Genomic DNA, 16,549 nt, shown 5'->3' on the forward strand with positions numbered 1-16,549 from the left:
ACCACAAGGGATGAACTCGGATTTCACCAGTTTCCTCATTTCCCCTCCCCCCACCTTGTCTCAGTCTAATCCATCGAATTCAGCACCGCCTTCCTAACCTGCAATCTTCTTCCCGACCTCTCCGCCCCCACCCCAGTCTGACCTATCACCCTCACCTTGACCTCTTTCCACCTATCACATTTCCAACGCCCCTCCCCCAAGTCCCTCCTCCCTACCTTTTATCTTAGCCTGCTGGACAAACTTTCCTCATTCCTGAAGAAGGGCTTATGCCCGAAACGTCGATTCTCCTGTTCCCTGGATGCTGCCTGACCTGCTGCGCTTTTCCAGCAACACATTTTCAGCTCTGATAAGGGATATGGAACATCAAGTCAAGATTAGATTAGATTAGATTACATTACATTACATTACAGTGTGGAAACAGGCCCTTCGGCCCAACAACTCCACACCGACCCGCCAAAGCGCAACCCACCCATACCCCTACATTTACCCCTTACCTAACACTACGGGCAATTTAGCATGGCCAATTCACCTGACCTGCACATCTTTGGACTCTGGGAGGAAACCGGAGCACCCGGAGGAAACTCACGCAGACACGGGGAGAACGTGCAAACTCCACATAATCAGTCGCCTGAGGCAGGAATTGAACCCGGGTCTCTGGCGCTGTGAGGCAGCAGTGCTAACCACTGTGCCACCGTGCCGCCCACGAGGAAGAAAGAAGTTTACTTAAGGTTGAAGAGGCAAGGATCAGACAGGGCTCTAGATTAAATTAGATTCCCTACAGTATGGATATAGGCCCTTCAACCCAACAAGTCCACACCGAACCTCCGAAGAGTAACCTACCCAGACCCATTCCCCAACCCTACATTTACCCCTTACTAATGCACCTAACACTATGGGCAATTTAGCATGGCCAATTCACCTGACCTGCACAGCTTTGGATTGTGGGTGGAAACTGGAGTACTCGGAGGAAACCCACGCAGACACTGGGAGAATGTGCAAACTCCTCACCGACAGTCACCCGAGGCTGGAATCGAAGCCAGTCCCTAGTGCTGTGAGGCAGCAGTGCTAACCACTGAGCCACCGTGCCGCCCTAGAGGGTTACAAGATAGCCACAAAGGAACTGAAGAATGGACTGGGGAGAGCTAGAAGGTGACATGAAAAAGCCTTGGTGGGTAGGATTATGGAAAACCTGAAGGCATTCTATGCTTATGTGAGGAACAAGAAGGTGGCCAGCGTATGGGTAGGGCTGATGAGGGATAGTAGAGGGAACTTGCTCCTAGGCTCGGAGGAGGTAGGGGAGGTCCTTAATTAATACTTTGCTTCAGTACGTATTACTGAGGGAGACCTTGACGTTTCTGTGGACAGCATGAAACAGAGTGATATGCTAATACTGGTTGATGTTAGGAAGGTGGATGTGCTGAAAATTTGAAAAGTATAAGGATAGCTAAATCCCCTAGGCCAGACAGGATATACCCAAGGTTACTACAGGAAGCAAGGAAAGGGATTGCTGCAGCTTTGGTGATGATCTTTGCATTCTCACTGTCCACTGGAGTAGTACCAGATGATTGGAGGGTGGCAAATGTTATTCTCTTATTCAAGAAATATGTCAGTGGTGGGCAATGTATTGGAGAGGATTCTGAGAGACAGGGTTTATGATTACTTGGAAAACTGTAGTTTGATTGTGGATAGTCAGCATAGCTTTGTAAGGGGCAGATCATGCCTCACAAGCCTTATTGAATTCTTTGAGGATGTGACAAAACACATTGATGAAGGTAGAGCAGTGGATGTGGTGTGCATGGATTTTTGCAAGGCATTTGATAAGGTTCCCCATTGTAGGCTCATTCAGCTGGCCCATGGAAGACAGAATATGGTGGTAGATGGGAAGTATTTAGCTTGACCAGTGGTGTTCCGTAAGGATTGGTTCTGGGATCTCTGCTTTTTGTGATTTTTATAGATGGCTTGGATGAGGAAGTGGAAGTGTGGGTTAGTAAGTTTGCCGAGAATGTGGTGCTGGAAAAGCACAGCAGGTCAGGCAGCATCTGAGGAGCAGGAAAATCAATGTTTTGATTCCTGATGAAGGGCTTTTGCCTGAAAAGTCAATTTTTCTGCTCCTCAGATATTGCCTGACCTGCTGTGCTTTTCCAGCACCACACTCTCAACTCTAATCTCGAGCATCTGCAGTCCTTACTGTTGCCTGAGTAAGTTTGCCAATGAGACAAAGGTTGGTGGAGTTGTGGATAGTGTGGAAGGCTGTTATAGGTTGCAGCGGGACGTTGACAGGATGCAGAGCTGTCAGATAGTGTTCAGATGGAGTTCAACCTGGAAAAGTGTGAAGTGATTCACTTTGGAAGGTTGAATTTCAATGCACAATACAGGGTTAAAGGCAGGATTCTTAGCAGTCTGAAGGAACAGAGGGATCTTGGAGTCCATCTCCATAGATCCCTCAAAGTAGCCACCCAAGTTGTTAGGGCTGTTAAGAAGGTAAATGGTGTGTTAGTTTTCATTAGCAGGGGGACTGAGTTTAAGAGCCACAAGGTTATGCTGCACCATTACAGAGTCCTGATTAGACCACACTTGGAATATTGTGTTCAGTCCTGGTCACCTCATTATAGGAAAGACGTGGAAGTTTTAGAAAGGATGGGCGGCACGGTGGCACAGTGGTTAGCACTGCTGCCTCACAGCGCCAGAGACTCGGGTTCATTTCCCGCCTCAGGCGACTGACTGTGTGGAGTTTGCACATTCTCCCCGTGTCTGCGTGGGTTTCCTCCAGGTGCTCCGGTTTCCTCCCACAGTCCAAAAGATGTGCAGGTCAGGTGAATTGGCCATGCTAAATTGCCCGTAGTGTTAGGTAAGGGGTAGATGTAGGAGTGTGGGTGGGTTGCGCTTCGGCGGGGCGGTGTGAACTTGTTGGGCCGAAGGGCCTGTTTCCACACTGTAAGTAATCTAATCTAATCTAATCTAATGTAGAGGAGATTTACCAGGATGCTGCCTGGACTGGAGGGTATGTCTTGTGAAGAAAGGTTGAGTGAGCCCGGGCTTTTCTCAATGGAGCAAAGAAGGGTGAGAGGTGTTTTGATGGATGTAGACAAGATGTTGAGAGGCATAGATAGAGTGGATTGCCAGAGACTTTTACCCAGGGTGGAAATGTCTACCAAGAGAGGCCATAATTTTAAGATAATTGGAGGAAGGTATAAGGGAGATGTCAGAGGTAGGTACTTTACTCAGAGAGTGGTGGGTGCGTGGAACATTAGGGACATTTAAGCAACTCTTGGATAGGTACATGGAAGTTAGTACAGTGAAGGGTAGCCACACACGCAGACAACAAACAACATGAATTTGACTGGGACAACACTACTATCATAGGGCAAGCCAGACAGAGAACAGCCAGGGAATTCCTAGAGGCATGGGATTCATCCACAAACTCCATCAACAAACACATCGACCTGGACCCAATATACCAACCACTACAGCGGACAGCTGAAACTGACAACCGGAAGCGGCAGGGACAGACCACTATAAACACCGGAGGAAACATCAAAGAAGTGCTTCGCAGGAGGCTCCCAAGCACTGATGATGTCGCCTAGCCAGGGGACGAAACGTTTGCAACAAAAACTTCCAGCTCGGCGAACAGAACCACAACAACACAGTGAAGGGTATGTAGGTTAGTCTGAGAGTAGAATAAAATATCGGCACAACATTGAGGGCTGCTGGGCCTGTAATATGCCATACTGTTCTATGTTCTACAGCCACTTTGACTGTCTATTGTAAACTTATTCTTATCTAAGCGTATATTTAACTTATCGTGTATTGTGGCCTTCATTCATTTTCCCACTGTCGATGTCAAGTTGGTAGTTTCCTGGGTTATCATTTGCCCCTTTCTTAATAAATGGTTCACATTTGCAATGCTCCAATCCTAATCCCTGGCACTAATTCTGTGTTCAGGGAGGACTGGAAAATTCCTTTCTGCAGATCTGCAATTTTGTCCTATACCTTTCTCAGCAACCTGGATTCATCCCATCCAGACCTGATGACTTCTCTATCAGGAACGCAACTAGCGCTTTTAGCATCCCTTCTTTGTCTATCACTGTAATGTCAGCTACTTAACACCCACGTAAGCCATTGTCACTAATTTTCTGATTTGGCAAAAACAGAAGCAAAATTTTCATTTAGTACCTCTGCCATATCCTTTGCTTCAGTGAGCAGTTTACTCTGCTTGTTCCTTAGGGGCCTCACTCTATCCTTCACTAATCCCTTGCTCTTAATACGTTTGAAGAACTTTTCTGATTACCTGCTGTACCTGCACATTAACCTTCCATGACTCAGAGCAGCTCTGTAGGGAGAGAAACAGAGTTACTGTTTCACATTCACTATGAATGCCACTTGTACCTGCCAATCAGTCTACACTCTCCTCTCATGCAGTATAATTGCTAGTTCTCTCCTTAAATTGGTATTCTTGGGAGTTGTCCTGATGATTTCCAGAGAGTAGAATTTTTAAAAAACTTCAAATGCTGGAATCCAAAACAGACAAACAGGAGGCTGGAAGAACACAGCAAGTCAGGAGGTGGAGAAGTTTCAGGTGTCCTTCTAGCCTCCTCTTTGATTTCCAGAGGGTGTTGGGGATCTGGAATGCACTGCCAGTAGAGATGGTGGAAGCAGGCATCTTCGCAAAGTTTAAGGCATATACTGGAAGACACTTAATGGGAAGCAAACAGAGGGATAGGAACTGTGGATGGGCAATATGTAACAGATCTAAATAAAGATTAGGAATTAGAGCAGGCTTGGTGGGCCAAAGAGCTTGTTTCTGTGCTGTGCTGTATTGTATTACTATATTGATTGCATTATATAGTATTGTTCAAGATGAATATTCATGAATGCATGCTTACTGACAAATAACAAGTATTTTGGTGGTGCTGGAAAAGTACAGCAGGTCAGGCAGCATCCGAGGAGCAGGAAAATTGACGTTTTGGGCATAAGCCCTTCATCAGGATGTAACATTATGAATACATTACTTTATACCAACTTAATATAATGAAACAGAGCTCGCGTGGTATTTGATGTATTTCTAAATAGTCTGTTGTTACGTTATTTATAATAGAATCTTCAACATTTTCCCAATAATAGATGTTAAGCTAACTGGCCTATAATTACCTTTTTTATTGTCTCCCTCCTTTCTTAAATGGAAGTGTTACGTTGGCAATTTTCCAATCCTCCAGGACTTTTCCAGAATCTAAGGATTCCTGGAAGATTACTGCCAGTGCATCCTCTATCACTGTAGCTACTTCTTTTAATACCTTAGTAAACATCCCACCAGGACCAGGGCACGTATTGATCTTTAGTTCCATTAGTTTCCTTCATATTTTTTCTCTTATTATTTTATACATTTACCCCTTGAATACTTAATAATTTTGTATTGTAGTAGTGTCTTTTATTGTGAGGACTAATACAAAGTATCCCGCTAAATCAGTTCCCTTTTACCTCAGTACTGGTGTCAACTTCCCCATGAATTAAAATCCATTTCACCCACATCAATCTTTGAGATATACATTTTATTTCTTAACTTTATTTACCCCATGCCAGTTTTCCCATAGCTCAGGTAGTAATCCAGATATTACTACCTGGAAGGTTCTGCTTTCTAATTTTGCTCCTAACTGTTCAAAATTATTCAGAAGAACCTCATTTCCAGCCCTGATGGTACAACTGTAGACAATGACAACTCCCCAAGTTTTTTCTCCAGTGTTGAGGAGATGTCCTTAACCCTGGCACTGAGCTCACAACATAGTCATCAGGCCTCCCACTCATGGCTTCAGAGAACAGCATCTGTCCCCTAATTGTACTGTCCCCTGCCAATACTACATTACTATTTCCTTCCTCCCTCCCCCTTGAATAGCTTCCTGTACTAAGGTGCTGTGATCAGTTTGCTTATGCTCCCTGTAATCTTCATGCTCCTCCACACAGCTCACAAGAATCCTGTACTTGCTAGACAACTGCAGGGACTGAGGCTTCTCAACTGTAACACCTTGATTTGCAAACACTTACTAGATATGCCTTCACTCTGGATCACATTGGTTTCCAGAAACTTCCACATGATTCAGCAGCAATGCATCACCTAACCTGCCATCACAAACATATTTGATTTCTGAGTTATTCCAGATTCCCTGCTCTTTGTAATTCGCTGTAATCATATTTCATTTTTATAAACTAAAAGGAGAACACAAAAAAATCACCAGTATCAATCTAATATTTAAGCAGTTATTTTTAGAAAAGAAGAAAACACTGGAGACCCAATCACAAACTAAAGACCTTATTTTTACTTTAAAGACTAGAAACATTCACTAGTCCTACTAACCAATCGGCTTCTTTTCTCACATTCAGTCACATTACAGTTTGTGCCATCTCTTTGTCATTGGTTTCACTGCAGGAAGGCCTCTCGATCCAAACCTTTTATCCTCGCCCACTCATCTCTTGCTCTGGACCATTTACTTCCTGCAGTAAATCCTAGTTAAAACATTTCTGTCCACGGGTTGCACCAAATTTCCACTTTGAAGGAAATTTCCAGCAGTCGTCAGTCAGTCATTCTGTAACTTGCTTGTTCTTCATACCACTCTACTAAGATCCCACACTGCTGCAGTTCCAACACTAACTGTGCTCTTTGTAAACCACAGGGTGCCTTCTCTCTCATATGAAGGTCTGTTCAGAGAACCTGCTTAGCTACTTTAATCAATATCTGTTTTAGACAAAAGTGCTTGAATTCTTAAACAGACAGCAAGTACTTCTTTTAACTCAGCTATTTTACATACTTATCTAATCTAATTTCACTTCTACAAACTAAACATGGAAAGGACATACAGTTGAGTTTACACTTTGAATTAAGTTCCAAAAGTAATCAATCAGCAATTCACTTGGTCTTCATCTCACATTGCTGAAGTCCCACACTAACTATGTTCCCTCCCTTCCTGAATAGAGCGGTTTTATCTGCTAATTTCCAGAACCTTAACATTTTTGTCTCAAAATTACTTTCAAATTGTTTTCCAAATTCTCAAGCTCGAAATCAGTTGAGTAGCACCTGTTCTCTCCCAAGAGAGTCCGTTCCATAGACTGGCCACTCACTCTGAATTACTGTCTCCGCTACATTTGAATTAATCCCCTGTAACAGTATCCTCTGGTTCAATTTTGCTGCTGAAAGGATGTTGCCCCTCATGTGGGAATCTAGAACTGGGGAATATAATTTCATAATAAGGGTTCTCATATTTGAGATGGAAATGAGGTGCAATTTCTTCTCTCAAAATGTCATTACTCTAAGAAATTGTCTTCCCCAGAGAGCAGCAGATGCTGGCTCATTCAATATATTCAAGGCTAAGTTAGATTTTTAATGACAATGGAGGCCTGACAGAAAAGTGAAGGTAATGTGCAAAACAACTTCACAGAGGGTGAGATCCCACTCCCAAATTACTCTTTATTTACACATGTACAGTCCTTGAAGTAAGTGTTGCATCATACAGGGTCAGGCACCAGAGTGTCAGTATCTCTGACACTCAGCATTTTTATCTGTCAGTCAGGGCTGCCTGACTGAACCAGATTAACAACCCTTTTAAGAGAACTCATAACTCTGTGAAACCCAGCTGACTGACCTCTTTACAATCATTACAAAGTGATTATGTCACATCAGCCATAGAGTCATAGAGATGGACAGCACGGAAACAGACCCATCAGTCCAACCCGTCCATGCGGGCCAGATATCCCAACCTAATCTAGTCCCACCTGCCAGCACATGACCCATATTCCTCCAAACCCTTCCTATTTATATACCCATCCAAATGCCTTTTAAATGTTGCAATTGTATTAGCCTCCACCACTTCCTCTGGCAGCTCATTCCATACACGTACCACCCGCTGTGTGAAAATATTGCCCCTTAGGTCCCTTTTATATCTTTCCCCTCTCACCCTAAACCTATGCCCTCTAGTTCTGGACTCCCCATCCCTAGGGAAAAGACTTTGCCTATTTATCCTATCCATGTCCCTCATAATTTTGTAAACCTCTATAAGGTCACCTCTCAGCCTCCGACGCTCCAGAGAAAACAGCCCCAGCCTGTTCAGCCTCTCCCTGTAGCTCAAATACTCCAACCCTGACAACATCATTGTTCATCTTTTCTGTACCTTTCAAGTTTTGCAAGTCTTTCCTATAGCAGGGAGAGCAGAATTGAAAGCAGTATTCCAATAGTGGCCTAACCAATATCCTGTACAGTTGCAACATGATCTCCCAGTGCACTGACCAATAAAGGCAAGTGTACCAAACACCTTCTTCACTATCCTATCTAACTGTGACTGCATGCTACAATGTTGCTGCTCCTGATGCAAGGATACTATTGTGGGGTGTCACCATTTCACTGCCTTTAAGTCCTGAGTGCTGAAGCATTCAAAAGGCCATTCAATAGTTATTTAAATAGAAACAATGTACAAGGTTATGGGGAAAGGCCAAGGGAAAGGCACTGTCATCATAAACATCATACAAACATGATGGGCCAAATGGTCTCCTTCTGCACCATAATAATTCAGTGTGCAGAATAGGGAATAGAGTATTGGGTGAACAGGATTGTTATGGACCAGGCCAGACCTCTCAAAACATTTCAAGAAGATAACCCATGTCCTAACTTTTCTAGTCATTTTGAGCAGATGTACAGTGGATATTCCAGGAGGGTATGCAGCTGGCCCAACCACTCAGGTTTAAATAAAACAGAATTAATTTATACATGGACAAAAGAAAACAAAATTTACAATAACATAAACTAGATTGGCGGCGGAGGGGGAGGGAGGGTGGTTGGGTTGTATGAACCTGAGTATGGATCAGAAGATGGGGTAGGTAGTAAACAGCCAGACACAGTGTGCAGAGAGACTGTGAGGAGGGATAGGCACTTGATACGACAAAGGTGCAGCCACTGTGATGGGTTGAATTGCATCTATTTTAATGCAAGAAATATCAGGAATAAGAGGAAGAATTCAGAGCATGGATCAGAACTTGGAACTATGATGCTGTGGCCATTACAGAGACTTAGATATCACAGGGACAGGAATGGTTGTTGGATGTTTCAAAAGGAAAAGGGAGGGCGGTAAAAGAGGTGGGAGAGTGGCATTGCTAATCAGGGATAATGTCACATCTGCAGAAAGGGAGGTCATCGAGGAGGGTTTGTCTACAGAGTCAGTATGGGTCCAAGTCAGAAACAGGAAAGGAACAGTCACTTTATTGGGAGTTTTCTACAGGCCCCCCAATAGCAACAGAGACACGGAGGAGATGATTGGGAGGTAGATTTTGGAAAGGTGTAGAAGCAACATGGTTATTGTCATGTGTGACAAATGTTCTAAAAGAAAGACAGAAAAGCATTCTCAAGTAGATAAATCCAAACATATTGGAATGTCTGACTTTACAACCCCTCTGAAAAAAAACACAAGGACAATAGAACCTTGTTAAAGGAGCAGCATCGTTACAGGATATTGGTGCAGGTTGAGTCCACCTAGGTGGACATTCAGAAAGTTCAGTGTTGTACTGGGGTGACTGAATTGCATTCTTGTGGTGACTAGATGTGGCAAGGTACCAAAGCTTCTTCCAGTGGTGCGATCAACCAGGAGGTCAGCCAGTTACATGCTCATTGACCTGGAAAATGCAGCCATCCAATGTGCTTCCATCACTGGAATTCCTGAGCAGGAAAGCAAGCCATTGGAAACTTGATTCAGGAGTCATTACCTGAGGAAGAGTGTTAGCTCCAGGATTGTGTGCTGCATTACAGAACAGAGAACAGTATAGCACAGTATAGGCCCTTCGGCCTACGATATTGGGCTGAACATTTATCTTAATCAAAGATCAACCTAAACTACACCGCCCTCAATTTACTGCTATCCATGTGCTTGTCCAGCAGTCGCTTAAATGTCCCCAATGTCTCTGAGGTAAAAACAATGACTGCAGATGCTGGAATCCAGATTCTGGATTAGTGGTGCTGGAAGAGCACAGCCGTTCAGGCATCATCCGAGGAGCTTCAAAATCAGCGTTTCGGGCAAAAGCCCTCATCGATTTCGAAGCTCCTTGGATGATGCCTGAACGGCTGTGCTCTTCCAGCACCACTAATCCAGAACCCAATGTCTCTGACTCTACTACCACTGCCATGCATTCCACACACCCACCACTCTGTGTGTAAAGAACCTACCTCTGACATCTCCCCTTAATTTTCTTCCAGTTACCTTAAAATTATGACCCCTTATGATAGCTGATTCTGCCCTGGGGAAAAGTCTCAAGGCTATCTACTCTCTCTGTGCCTCTCATTCCCTTGTACACCTTTATCAAGTCACCTCTCTTCCTTCTTCTCTCCAGTGTGAAAAGCCCCAGCTCACTCAACCTCTCTTCATAAGACAAACCCTCCAATCCAGACAGCATCCTGGTAAATCTCCTCTGCACCCTCTCAAAAGCACCTACAGCCTTCCTATAATGAAGCAACCAGAACTGGACACAATATTCCAAGTGTGGTCTAACCAGGGTTTTATAGAGTTGCAGCAAAACCTTGCAGCTCTTAAACTCAATCCTGCTGTTAATGAAAGCCAAAACACCGTACGCCTTCTTAAAAACTCTAACAACTTGGGTGGCAACTTTGAGGGATCTATGTACATGAACCCCAAGATCCAGCTGTTCCTCCATACTGTAAAGAATCCTGTCTTTTAATCCTGTATTCAACATCCAAATGTGACCTTCCAAAATGAATCACTTCACATTTATTCAGGCTGAACTCCATCTGCCACTTCTCAGCCCAGCTCTGCATCCTGTCAATGTCTTGTTGTAGCCTGCAACAACCCTTGACACTATCTACAGCACCAGCGACCTTTGTGTCATCACAAACTTACTATTCTACCCTTCCACTTCTTCATCCAAGTCATTTATCCAAACTACTAAGAGCAGAGGCCCAAGCACAGATCCCTGCAGGACACCACTGGTCATTGACCACCAGGCCGAATACTTTCCATCCACTACCATTTGTTGTCTTCTTTCAGCCAGCCAATTCTGTATCCAGACAGCCAAATTTCCCTGTATCCCATGCCTCCTAACTTTCTGAATGAACCTAACATGGGCAACCTTATCAAATGCCTTACTGAAATCCACATACACCACATCCAGTGCACGACCTTCATCAACTTGCCTCATCACATCCTCAAAGAACTCAATAAGGATTGTGAGGCATGACCTGCCCCTCACAAAGCCATGCTGACCATCTTTAATCAAACTATGTTTTTCTAAATCGTCATAAATCCGATCTCTCAGAATCCTTTCCAGTACCTGGCTTACCACAGGCATAAGACTGACTGGTCTGTAAATCCTCGGGATTTCCCTATTCCCTTTCTTGAACAGAGGAACAACACTCACCTCCCTCCAATCATCCAGTACCTCTCTCGTGGAGAGTGAGGATGCAAAGATCATCGCCAGAGGTGCAGAAATCTCATTCCTCACTTCCTGTAGTAACCTTGGATATATCTGGTCCAGCCGTGGGGGCTCATCTGTCTTGATGCTTCCCAGAATTTCCAGCATGTCCACTTTCTTTAATATCAATCTGTTCAAACCTATTAACCTGGTCCACAGTGTTCTCACTATCAACAAGGTCTCTCTCTCCCTTTCATGAATACTGAAGCAAAAAACTCATTTAGGGCCTCCCCTACCTCTTCAGACTCCAGGCACAGGTTCCCTCCACTATCCCTGATCAGCCCTATCCTCTCTCTAATCATTCTCTTATTCCTCATGTAAGTGTAGAACACCTTTGGGTTTTCCCTAATCCTTCCTGCCAAGGCTTTTTGTGCCCTTTCCTAGCTCTCCTCAGTCCATTTTTGAGTTCTTTCTGAGGTACCCTGTAATCCTGTAAATCTGGAGTCTTTTTGAAGTCTTCCATTCCTCTGACTGTTGCCCAAATACTACAGCTGTTGTGAGTTTAATCCATTTTCTGTTCCTGCACATCAGATCAGGAAATTGTACCATCAACTCAGGCTTCTTTTGGAAATCACCAGTAACTATGAAGAATTTATGGGAACACCGGAAAGAGTGACCCTTTGCCTAATTGGATGTCATAGAACCATTTGCAGACAAGCGTTGCCACAATAAAGCAAAGATGGCATAGAACCATACAATCCATTGAGTGCAGACAGAGGCCATTTGGCCCATTGAGTCTGCACTGAACCTCCAAAAAGCATCTCTGTAACCCCACATTTACCTTGGACAATCCATCTAACCTGCTCATAGAGTCATAGAGTCAAAGTGATGTACAGCACGGAAACAGATCCTTTGGTCCAACTCATCCGTGCCGACCAGATATCCCAACCCAATCTAGTCCAACCTGCCAGCACCCGGCCCATATCCCTCCAAACCCTTCCTATTCATATACACATCCAGATACCTTTTAAATGTTGCAATTGTACTAGCTTCCACCACTTCCCCTGACAGCTCATTCCATACACTTACCACCGTCTGTGTGAAAATGTTGCCCCTTAGGTCTCTTGTATATCTTTCCCCTCTCACGTTAAACCTATGCCCTCTAGTTCAGGACTACCCCATCCCAGGGAAGAGACTTTGTCTATTTATCCTATTCACACCTCTCATGATTTTATAAACCTCTGTAAACCTCTCAGCCTCCGAGGCTCCAGGGAAAACAGCCCCAACCTATTCAACCTCTCCGTATAGCTCAAACCCTCCAATGTCCTTGTAAATCTTTTCTGAACCTTTTCAAGTTTCACAACATCCTTCCGATAGGAAGGAGACCAGATTTTGTTTGGGCTGAGGGAGGAAACAGGAGCACCTGAAAGAAACACATGCTATCACAGGGAGACTATGCAAACTCCACACAGACAGTTGCCCAAAACTGGAATTGAACCCAGGAACCTGATGCTGTAAGGCAGCAGTCCTAATCACTGAGCCACCGTGCATTTCATGGTCATTCAGCCAGCCATAGTAGGTCCCAGCAGTCGTGGGAGTACAAAACATTTATTTGATATTTTCCACCCCTCTCCATCCACAATTTTTGAAAAAAGACGTATGATGCTGGATTCTGAGTCAAAAGGCACAATATAAGATTTTTCATCTCTCCATGAAGGATTTACAATGCTCTGTTTCAATCTTGAATTTTCAAACAGAAAGAGGTTGTGCTTTAATTCTGTTGAAAAACAAAACAGACATTGAGGATATTTATAAAACCAAGCAAGGCAGGTTGAGAGTCCCAACTCAAAGCCAATGTTCCATCAAAATCCATTAGTCTAAAGTGGCCAGGATCCATTTTGAGATTGAGTGTCAACATTTCAGTAGACTTTCTTCAAGGGATCCCTCATCTCCCAAAGTAACTTAAGAGGAAAATTGGCCACTGACCAACAAAACAGTCTGCTCCAACAACTTGCATTTATATAAGAAATGTATTTAAATATAGTTATTTCAAATTTCCAGCATCTGCAGTATTTTGCTTTTATCTGCATTATAATAACATCTTTAAGGCAAAGTTAAAAATCACACAACACCAGGTTATAATCCAACAGGTTTAAACCTGTTGGACTATAACCTGGTGTTGTGTGATTTTTAACTTTGTACACCCCAGTCCAACACCGGCATCTCCGAATCATCTTTAAGGCAGTAAAACATCTCTTTACCGAAGAATGATTGGATAAAATTTGAGATGAAACATGTGAAGAGATGTTGGGGGGAAGTGACAGAATTTTGGCCAAAATGGTAGGTTTTAAAGACTATCTGAAAGGAGGATGTTATAAGATGAATCCTCAACACTGCCCATCACAGTGTAATATCCATCTGGTAAACTTGCTGCCACCCTCCCTTTCCTGGTTGGGATCTCCAGGGCCCAGTTGGTCTGGTGTTGTGCAGGAAAACCACTTGGTAGTCCAATCTGATGTAGTTTATTGCAAGTTAATGATCAGATTACATTGATCAGAGAGACATTGGAACTGAGACCATGACAGAGACAGAGTCCATCTCCCTCATGATCTAGGGCAGTTCTCCCCAGTCTGTCATCATCATGTGGGATGTTCTTTACTCTTCAGCATTAACCCTTTCAGATTCTTATAACAGAAGAAAGCAAGGGAAAGAGGTTTGGGTGTGTACAAAGAAAGTCCAGAGCTTGGGGCCTCAACAGTTTAGGCCATAGTCGCCCACGGTATAGCAGTTAAAATGAGTTAAAATTATGGGCGGCACGGTGGCACAGTGGTTAGCACTGCTGCCTCACAGCGCCAGAGACCTGGGTTCAATTCCCGCCTCAGGCGACTGACTGTGTGGAGTTTGCACATTCTCCCCGTGTCTGCGTGGGTTTCCTCCGGTTTCCTCCCACAGTCCAAAGATGTGCAGGTCAGGTGAATTGGCCATGCTAAATTGCCCGTAGTGTTAGGTAAAGGGGTAAATGTAGGGAATGGGTGGGTGGCGGGTCGGTGTGGACTTGTTGGGCCGAAGGGCCTGTTTCCACACTGTAATGTAACCTAATCTAATCAGACTGTACAAGAAACTAGAGTCAGGGAAGTGCAGAGATTGTGCAGGGTGCAAATGATTGGAGAAGATTACAGAAGTTGGGGAGGGACAGGACTAAGGAAAGATTTCAAAACAAAGGTGGAAATTTTGAAATGAGGGTGAAGCTGGATCCAAAGTCAGCGTGGAACAGCAACGAGCCTGGGGTAATGAGTAGATCGGACTTGGTGGAAGGTAGGACATGGCTAGCAATAGTTTGAATGAGCTGAAGGTTACAAAATTTATTGGGGAAACACAAATGAAATTCTACACCAAGTTTTTCATGGTCATTCACAATAGGATTCTGTTGAGATTATTCTACAACTTGGGTTGATAATGGGTCATACAGACATAAGATGCTTGGACTACTTCTGAAAGCGGATATTATCGTGGTACCTCAGAACTTATACAGCATGCAGAAAACCTGTAAAGAATGGATTGTTACTTGTTTAGAATGTTAGATTATTCCTGTGCTTAAACATTGACCTACAGAAACTTATTTCTGGAGATGGTCAATATGTGCTGGCTTTAGATTTTGTACTTGGGAACCATACTCCTCAGACCTGCTGCTCCTGTATTATTTATACAAGGTAACAAAGAGAGAACCTGCATGAGTGACACCTCATGATCCTCAAATAGGGTTCAATGTGACACCACAGAGAGATACTGTTCCAATGAGGCCTTTGTGTCACTGGTAACTCTCTGCAGTCAGCTGTTGTGGTTAAAGACTACAGGTTAAATAAGCTTGCATTGAGATAACCTCTGTCCCCCAAACCTTTCAAAATCAAGTCGCCAAGATTGCACAGAATAATTGTAGATTTGGGGACACAGGGATTTAGGGAATGTGATTGATATCTCAGTCCTGGGACCATACTCTGTCACAGACTAACTCAGGAGAAAGATGAAGGATTAGGCAAGGATGGGATCAGCATATTAGAAAGCTGCTAGCTAGCCTAGTGTGACTTACTAGATCCTGTTGCTTGGCAACATTGCATTGTGATTGAAGCCAGTGTAATTTTTTTCTTTGATTAAAAGCACATTTTTCAACACAAAGCCCGAGCTGTAGGGGGAGAAACTCCATCTGAAAATGAGCACAGTGAATACAATTAAACTAAAGCAGGAGAATACAATGCTCTCTTAGCCCCAGGGGCAAGAATAAACAAGGAGAGGTTAGAAATACTTTCAACACCAAATGTACAAGAGGTAATGTAATCACGGTCTTGTTCCCTGTCTGTCAAACTCTAAGAGTAATTTATGAACATCAAATTTTAAACACACAATTCGACACACGCCCACACCTCTCACAGGCATGGAATCTGGACATATAATCGAAAATCAATGCACACACAATCTTGAGTTTGCGTCAATAAATGGCACAGCACAAGGGAAGGCCATTCTACCTATTTTGATTCCACTTGAAAAGGTTCTCCAATTAATTCCACACTACCTACTGTTTTCATTTAGCCCTGCATTCCCTCCCACTCCTCACTCTCAAAATTATTCAATTCCCTTTGGAAAATTTCTACTGAGTCCGCTCCAAGCTCCCTCTCAAATGTTGCATTCCAGACCAGCAGCTGACTGGATCAAAAACATCTCCACGCCATCTCTGTTGGTTCTTTTCTGATGTATCCTAAATCTGGTGCTCCAGTTACAAAGTTTGTCCTTCCTTACTTTACCAAAGCAGCTCCTAATTTTAAACATCTCTGGTTAATCTTTACTAGAATCCTCTCTGCTCTAAGGGAAATGAAATCAATTCCTTCAGTCTCTTGTCAATGCCAGACTATATGAAGAGGATACAAAGAAACTTGTATCCTCGTCCATACTTTCAAATTTAAATTCGGGTTCTTTTTAAGATGGAAAACTTTGTTGGACTTATAAAATGATTCAGGCTGATCACATGATCATATTTCCTGAAGCTTGTGAAACTCACAAAGGACTCAGATGAGTTTTCTGCTTCAAAATTGCTCTGGACAAAAGAAGGTCTACATAACTCTAAAACTTTAGTTCAACCACACTTGGAATATTACGTACAGTTCTG

The sequence above is a fragment of the Chiloscyllium plagiosum genome, unplaced genomic scaffold, assembly GCF_037043375.1.
Source record: "Chiloscyllium plagiosum isolate Xiang-an unplaced genomic scaffold, Cpla_swu_hap1 HiC_scaffold_11, whole genome shotgun sequence".
In the NCBI taxonomy this organism is placed as follows: domain Eukaryota; kingdom Metazoa; phylum Chordata; class Chondrichthyes; order Orectolobiformes; family Hemiscylliidae; genus Chiloscyllium; species Chiloscyllium plagiosum.